An 8,697-nucleotide genomic window follows, 5' to 3' on the forward strand; every position below is an offset into this window, starting at 1 on the left:
AAGTATGTTACTAGCATTCTCTCAAAGCTTGAAAATTTCGTTATCAAACCAGGTGACAACTTTTTTCAAAATCCCTCTTAAAAAATGACTGATTGGACATCCCAATGGTAAAACCCTTTAGGACTCTGGTCTAAACTCATTATATTGATTCTTATTATGTTTTCAATAAAATAGATAGCAACTATTCTCCACCCACCAAGCTGTATGTTTTTATATTCCTTTCCCTTCTCTTGCTTTTCTCACAGGTTAAATAATTTCAAATTCTTGAGATTTTATTCAAAGGGCCCCGTTTCCAAAAGTGTAAGCATATTTACTATCAGTCCTGAATGAGTGGACTTCTAACCAGGGTACATGTGTGCAAAAACTTTCCCTTAGGCTCCCAGGCAGTTCAAGAGAATCAATTTCAAGATCCTCAAATGTTATAGATTCCCTTTTCTAAAAGTGATCTTCCTGAGAACAAATTCACTCAGGGCACCATGCTGATTCTCTGTTCCCTCCCCCCTTTCAGGAGAGCCCTGTCCTCTTCTAGGAAAGAAAGGCTAAGACACCCCATCCCACCCCAACCCCACCTCTGTGCTAGATCTCACATCACTGCCTTACCCTGCAGTGTAGAAACACTGGCAATAAGGAGACAATTCAAAATGCTGCTGAGAAAGTGAGTGACTCTAACGGGGCTGGGTACCCTTTTATAGGTCAAGTGTTTTCAATTTACTGCCTTTAATCCAGTTAAATAAAGGCTGAGTCAAACAATTAACTGATTTTAATGAAAGATTATTAGTTGATTTTTTTTAATTTTTATTTTTGGCATTCAACTTGAAAGGAGTCCAAAAAATTGACTGACTCTGAAAAACAGCTTTCCATTTATTCTCTTATGAACAAGGCTTCAAATGCCTACAAATATAAAAAATGAAAAATAGACTTAATATTAATGTTAACACTGTTTCATTCTAGCAACATTTATCCACAAATATAAGAACTAGTTTTAAAAACTTCTGTCTCATCATATGATATACTTCCTATTAATTTGACTTTTAATATTTAGTAATTATCCCAACCAGTAATAACTCTATACAGCAAAAAATTTAACACTTTGAAACTCATGGTGAGAAAAATATGTTAAAATTAATCCAACTTCAATGTAAATTGCTGTGGTCTTTAGACTCTCAGAGGAATGCAATAAGATAAAATCAAAAGAATGCAACAGCTTTATTTTCAAATGTCCATATTTACATGTGTTAAGTTACATCTTTTGCATTTATGTAAACTTATGTTTAAAAATTTAGAAGTTAATTTAAAAGTGTGGGAAGAAATATTTTGTTTTACAAAATTCTTTAGAGGCACAAAAGGAAAAACATTGAAGATAATGTCTATGAATGAACCCCAAAGTGCTTTTTATCCCTCTTTAGTATTTATTCTTACGGCCTAGATTGAATGGTCTTTAGTAGAAACACCCTAAAAATTCACGATGTCTGTTTTAATTAAACCTTAGCCCAGTGTTGCATGGAGAATTATTTTGTGATCCTTACATCTGTTTCACTTCCTGTTTGAGCATCTCAAACTCACACTTTTTAAAGAGATAGTTCTAATTCCCCACTGACCCATAAATTCTTTTCTGTTATAGGTGTGCTTAACCAGTGTGGAAGTGTGATTTTATGTGTCAACTTCCGATAAAATTAGTAATGAATATAGAAGGAGCAGAAAACTGTCACCCCTTGGTCCTCTCCCCATTCACTGCTAGGGAACAACTCCAGGCAGAATGGCTTGGAGTAACCAGACATCTGCTGCTTTCCTTTGTTCCTTTTCTTCCCTGTCAAACAAATATGCCTGCAAACCTTAAGCCCAGTTAAATCCCTCTGAAAACAGGGATAAAGAGGGAAGGAAAAAAAATACCATTTTTCCCCATCTGGTATATACAATCAGTAATTTAATACTTTTAGATTTTGGGGAGCCAAGGAGTCTGGTCACTTTTGGGGAGCTCTTTAAAAGCTAGATTAGACCTCAAAGGACCAATGGTCAAAGTTGCCATATACAGATGACAGCCACAAAAGTATGGGTGATGATGATATTCCAGCAATTTCATGAGAAAGATGGGCCTGTTGGCTCTTGGAGAGGATTGGGGGAATTATTTTTTAAGTCTAGAGCTTAGATTTTTCTCATAGCCTCTCTCTCTAACCACCTCGTCTTTAAGAGCTGATTGAGCTCATGTGGTCAACACAATCTCCCAAGATTATATCTAACAAATGGTGTTTCTCCTTTCTTACCCAGGAAAGTGTGCACCACAGTCTGCAAAGAGGATGGGCTTGGTCACCTCAATACCCAGTTCCATTACCATTTCTCCCTCTCAGGTTAGGGTATATCTAACCATAAAGACAGTAAAAGCAATTTTTCTATTAAAGATATTAATGGAAGACACTCAGTGAGAATTTTGGGGTTTCTAGATTCAAGGGAGAAAGAAGCAGCAGAAGGGATGAGGGGGAGGAGGGAAGGGAAAGGAGAAAGAGGACCGACTCCAGCCATAAAGAGCATATTATCTAGCTGGAGAGGCAAGATAACAGTAGAGAACATGTTTGGGTAAAACATACCATTCAAATGCTTAGTCACGACTTAAAACCAAATATAGTCTATAGACACAGCAGGGGATAATTAGCAAATTTCTTAATTAGGATACTTCCTAACCTTCTCCAGTCAATTCCAACTTTTTTCATACAACTAAGAATTCTTGCTACTAGCTAAATACAGGAACACCCATGAACAAATGTGAACAAATTTCCACCAACATGTTTGCATTTTACCATCTCACGTTTCACCACAGGGACCCAGGTTCAATGTCACAATGTGATTCCCACAAGTAAGGTATAGTGTAGAAGTGAAACTAGCATTTTCCTTCCAGATAAATGTATAATTAAAATCTTTATTCATGGATTTGCTAATTGAACTTCCTGCTGTGGCCATGGGACATTCATGGCAGGAAGACTAAGGAACCATTGCAGAGGGCTCAAATTGCTTTATTTTTTTTTAAGTTCTTCAATATGCCTGTCTTAGGACAGTGATTGGAAATAAAAGAATGTTAGCAGGTATTCATTCAAGAAAGAGACAAAAGAGACAAATGGTTGTAGAAATGAGATTGGTGCTTCTCAAATGAGAAGGAATTGGAAGGGGAGCTCACCTGCTGTAAAAGAGCTCTCTGCTCTTGAAGCCCATAAAGTCAATAAGCAGCCAAGAGTTTGCTCTTTGTTTCCATCGTGGCATGGACAGCATGTCAGTCCATGGTTAAGTCCAGCTGTCTGTACCACTCAGGCAGGACACCCCTATCTATGCTTTTCAGCATCTGCACAAATGTCTTGTGTCTGGTTTTCACCATTCTTCTGTCTCTCCTGTCCAAACTCTGACCTTCAGCTAGCTGGCTGAGTCCTACTTAGTGGCCTCATTCCTGTAAACCCTATCTCTACTACATAGTAAATACTCAATAATATCTGTTGAATTTATGAATAATTATGCCCATTTCCATTTCTTTCTCATCTTGGTTTTCTGACAACTTTAGCACAGCACTTTCAAAGCGATTTCTCTATTCCACAGCCCTGGGTCTGTCAACCCTGTTCACTAGACTCTCAATACCTACCTGGAACTGTATCAGATTTACTGCCCATTTGGTCTTGACCTCCAGTGGCTGATGCCTTCATGGTAATGCTCCCTTACGGATTTCCCACTAACACTTTTATTCTTTACCTCCAAACTCAATTACCCCCTTCTTTGACAGAATGTGCACAGCCAGCATCATCTAGTCACACAGACTAGCATGGCATTCCCAAAGCCTGCTCTGTTCTATGGAATGTTAAAAATATTGCAAGAAAAAAAAAAATCTGTGAACAAGTAATGTTTGGAAACACCAAGTATTACTTTCCCATCTTGGAGAATCACATCACTGAGAAGTTCTGGCAAAGAGTTCAAGAGGTACCAAACTTACTTCAACATGACCCCTTTTCTCATATGATGTCTGTTAGCATCCCATAGAGCTTTATTCCCTAGAATACATTTTGGAATACACTGACATCACCCCATTCTGGGGAGAATTTCTGAAATTAAGTATAAAGGCTTTACCAGCAAGAAAATCATCAGCATACTGATCAGTATAAATTAAGAAAGACTTTGGGAACAAGGGGAATCTGGGGCTTGATGTTGAGAAAGTGGTAGATATAAGTAGGAAAGAGAAAGCAAGGGGTGCTTTCAGGGTAGTGAGATCTAGAACAGGTGAGTCTGAGACTTCTTAGAGTTGGGAGTGAAAATTAGAAAAGGGGAACTCTTCAGTGATATGCTGTGTCTAACAGTTCCTTTGTGAGGTAAGTACTCTCAGGATTGGGATTCCCACTGACAATGAGAGAGATCAGGAAGGAGAGGAAGCAGTAAGTCATGGAACAAGCAACATACCACACCTGGTCTTTTAAAAATAATTAGGTTAAAAATATAAGCTATTCCAAGGGTTAACAATCTTAGCTTATTGTCTAAAAAATAAACTTCTTATTAAATTCTTGGTTCCCTCTGAGCCTAATTTTTCACATTCTGATTAAACAGTCCTCTATCTGCTCTTGTCCTTTAAAAATCATCATACAACTAAAATACTACTTAATAGAAAATGGGGTCCAGACTTGCTATTTACATTCCTGATTTTACCTATAATATAAGCACATTTATCTCCCCAGGGATTTGTAATATAAAATGAATAAATCTCTCACTTTAACAATACAGCCTTGTGGTAATCTAAACCTCAGCTATTTCTAAAATATCATACTGGTAAAGTAATCCTATAACACAAGGTTTCCCTTCTCACTCGTATGCCAAAATGAGATGTACCCACTAAACTTTACCCCACGTGCTGAAAAGCAGTCTGTTATTGTTAAAAAGGTTGCAAAGATACCTACTCTGCTAAGTGTTTGCATACATAAATTTCTAAAAGCCCAGGATGACAGACTGTCTATTGTGTGTCTGAAGATAAAGCACCTGCGTTGGTTGCAGCAGGCGATAAGCAGCACGGAACCTGAGTGATGCTAATCCCTGCTAGCCTCTTTGCCTTCATAATTGGGTTGCGGTTGTGGCCGAGAAAAGAGGTAGGATTAATTTCCTATAAAACATAAATAACAATTTTTCTGTAATTCCTTCCTCAACTCTAATATACACAATCAAAGACTTACTTCTACTGAAAGAATATAGAATCTCTTTTCTTGTCCATCGTGGAGTCTTTACCCCGCTAAGAAAACTTCATGCCAAAATCCCTCACCTTTCTGTGGAAAAGCTCCTTTCACAGTAGAAAGGTCTTTAGAGGCTCTGGAACCACGGCAGCCAGTGCAGCTTGATTACCCTGTGGATTCCAACCCACCTTCCATCCTCCACTCTCACAAATCCCTCAAACAGCAAATTCTGGGACCGTAGTGTTGGCAGAGCTCTACAATTGACTTATGCCCTCCCAGGAATTACATTCTTTGGAATGTAAATTATTTATTTTTTATTTATTTATTTATTTATTTATTTATTTTGGTGCAAACAATAAACATTTATTATTGCTCACAGCTTCTCCAGGACAGGAATTCAGAAGTGGCTTAGCTAGGCAGTTCTGACTCAGGGTCTTGTGAGGTTCCAGTCAAGATATCAGCCTGACAAGGGCTGGAAGATCACTTCCAACATGGTCCACTCACATGGTCTGCAAGTTGGTGCTGGTTGCTAGTGGAAGGCCTCAATTCCTCCCCACTGGAATACTCCACAGGGCTGCTCCAGTGTTCTCATGACATGGCAGCTGGATTCCGCAGAACAAACAACCAGGTGAAAGCAGCAACACCTTTTATGATCTAACCTCAGGAGTCACATACTGTCACCTCTAATTCTTCAGTCACATTGACCAGCTCTGATTCAATATGGAACAAATACCAGGAATAAAGGATTATTGGGGACCATCTTGGAGGCTGCCTGCTACACCCTGTTACACTTAAAATGACCATTATCCCCTAAAACAAACTCAACAAGGTAAGTAAACAAGAGACCACAAATTTAGATTTTTTAAATCAGAACTGCTTTGGGGCCCTGACTAGGTGGCTCAGTTAGTTACAGCATCATCCCGTGCACACAAAAGGTCATGAGTTTGATTCCCAGCCAGGGAACATACCTAGGTTGCAGGTTCGATCTCCGGTTGGGGCACTTAAAGGAGGCAACCAATCATTGTTTCTCTCACATCAGTTTTTCTCTCTCTCTCTCTCTTCCTCTCTCTCTAAAATCAATAAACATATCTTCCGGTGATGATAAGGAAAAAAACAACAACCCTGCTTTGAGGAATTCTTGATCTTCAAAATTATATATGTCATCTGGCCCTCTCCACATCTGTTCCTCATCTATAAACGGGTCCAGGACTCTCCTTGAAGGAAGGAAGGACTTTGGCCTGATCTTAAGGGTTCATTTTCATTCTCAGATCTCTGATTCTACATCATAATCAGAAAATAAAGTATTGTAAATATTGTACAGTGGACATTTATACTAAATTTACAATTCAATAAAACATTCTAAGGTGTGTCATTACAAGAATCATCTCTGTTTTATTTATTTTACAGAGTAATGATTTAAATTGAATACATTTGGGCACGGTAAATATTTGACATGAAAAGCTGTATCAGAACAGGCATCAGAAAAATAGCAACTCATCCTACACATAATAACTAGAAAATATTTTTCTGTCTGATCATTTAAGTGTTACAAATCCTGAGAATGTTGTACACTGAACAAACTAGGTACTACGTTATAATTAAATCTTGCTTGGAAATCATCCTTTTAAAAAATGCTTTGAGGTATAAATCACCTATGTATTAAACATGAGTCTTTTACATTTTACAAAGAGTTTAAACAAACATATCAAACAATTAAAGTTCAGTGGCTCTTAAAGCAGCTATTAGTCAGGTTCAAGGACACACTGTTCCAGGATTTCCCATAAGTTGGGGTTCTCCTTTGCAGCTGCCACTCGCTCTTTGTCATTGATCTGCTTGTTGATGTCTTCCTCTGTTGAGTGGGTTCCTTCAGAAATGTAGATTTCCAACTTATGTTTAAACGGTAAACACCGCCGAAGTTTTACTCTTAAGCACAGGCCAATAAGAGTCGTCAAAGAGCAATGAGGTACTGTTGGTGTGAACCTGATAACCAAATAGTCTTCTTCATTTATCTCTTGAACCTGCACACAACTCTTGTTACCACTTCCAGTTCTTCCAAAGTATTGGGCTTCTCTGCATCCCAGATAGTTCAAATCAAATCATAAACCTCTAGTGCTTTCTCTTCCATGATCCAGGGCTGCCGGGCAGCTCCCCACTCAAAGAGGCCGGAGAGCCACAGCACCCTGCTCAGCCTCCAGGAGAGCAGCCTCCACACCCGCTCCATCCTCATGCTCTGCCATCCCTGGCAACTGCCCCACTTGAGCCGCAGTCTTTCCTATTTATTTTTTTAATTCTTGCCCAATGATATTTTTTCCATTGCTTTTCAGAGAGAGTGGAAGGGAGGAGAGAGGGGAGGGGAGGGGAGGGGAGGGGAGGGGAGGGGAGGGGAGGGGAGGGGAGGGGAGGGGAGGGGAGGGGAGGGGAGGGGAGGGGAGGGGAGGGGAGGGGAGGGGAGGGGAGGGGAGGGGAGGGGAGGGGAGGGGAGGGGATCATAAGTGTCAGAGAGACACATCAATTGTCCCCAGTGGGGCTGGGGATCAAGCCTGTAACCAAGGTACATGACCTTGGCTAGGATCAAACCCAGGACCATTCAGTGCTGATGGTCTAACCACTGAGCAAAACTGGCTAGGGCTAAATTGTTTATTATGCTGTCTCTTTCCATAAATGTTTTTCCCCAAACAACCAACTTTTTGTTAATCAGCATACTGGTTGAGTGACTAAATTCAGAATTCCATTAGAATTCTTCAGTAACAATAATTAGTTTGAGCATTCACCCATATAGATTGCATACCTGCAACAGGGTAGAGAAAGACAAATGTTTTTAAGACAAACTTATTAGTTTCTCTTCATTTTCCCATTTAAGATGAACTGTAACCCCTCCCCCCATTCAAAGTAAAAATAAAATTTACTATTTTAATTCCTTCACTCAGAAATATCTATTAAGTACTTCCTATGGGTTAAATACTCTGTAAGTCTTGTGGAAACCAAAAGTTATAATTCAATTCATGTACCAAATCAGTGGTTCTCAACTCAGTATAATTTTGCCCCCTAGGGCATTGGCAACATCTGGAGACATTTGGGGTTGTCACAACCTGGAGGGGGAGTTGCTACTGGCCTCTAGTGTGTAGAGGCCAGGGATACTGTTAAACATCCTACAGTGCACAAGGCCGTCCTCCACAACAGATTCATCCAGCTCCAAATATCAGTACTGCTGAGGTTGAGAAACCCTGCTTTAAACTAGATTTGTGGTTAGATAATAATTTGAAATACTAAGTTATTTTTGTTCCCCAACTTTTCCCTTTCCCTTCCACCACAGTCAAATTGACACAATCAGCTCTACACTCTTTGCCTCAGGGCAAACAGGTGCACGGTAGAAAAACAGAAGCTTACAATTTTTATGGGAAGACGATTTGAGGGCAAAGACAGAATTTCATATAGAAACTTAAAAGAGGAAGGATTTTCCCAAGAGTGGAAAATAGTGTTTCTGTGTTAGGGGAAGGGATAAGAGAGGGAAAAG

At 39.4% G+C, this 8,697-nt stretch overlaps 1 pseudogene across 1 annotated transcript; it reads right to left on the reverse strand.

Annotated features, from left to right (window-relative positions):
• Positions 1-6,786: 6,786 nt before the first annotated feature.
• LOC308558861 (cytosolic iron-sulfur assembly component 2A pseudogene) lies at positions 6,787-7,404 on the reverse strand (annotated as a pseudogene). The gene has a single exon. The product of its transcript is annotated as a cytosolic iron-sulfur assembly component 2A pseudogene (transcript).
• Between the last annotated feature and the right edge of the window lie 1,293 nt (positions 7,405-8,697).

The sequence above is a fragment of the Miniopterus schreibersii genome (genome assembly GCF_964146895.1).
Source record: "Miniopterus schreibersii genome assembly, chromosome: 1".
Taxonomy (NCBI): Eukaryota; Metazoa; Chordata; class Mammalia; order Chiroptera; family Miniopteridae; genus Miniopterus; species Miniopterus schreibersii.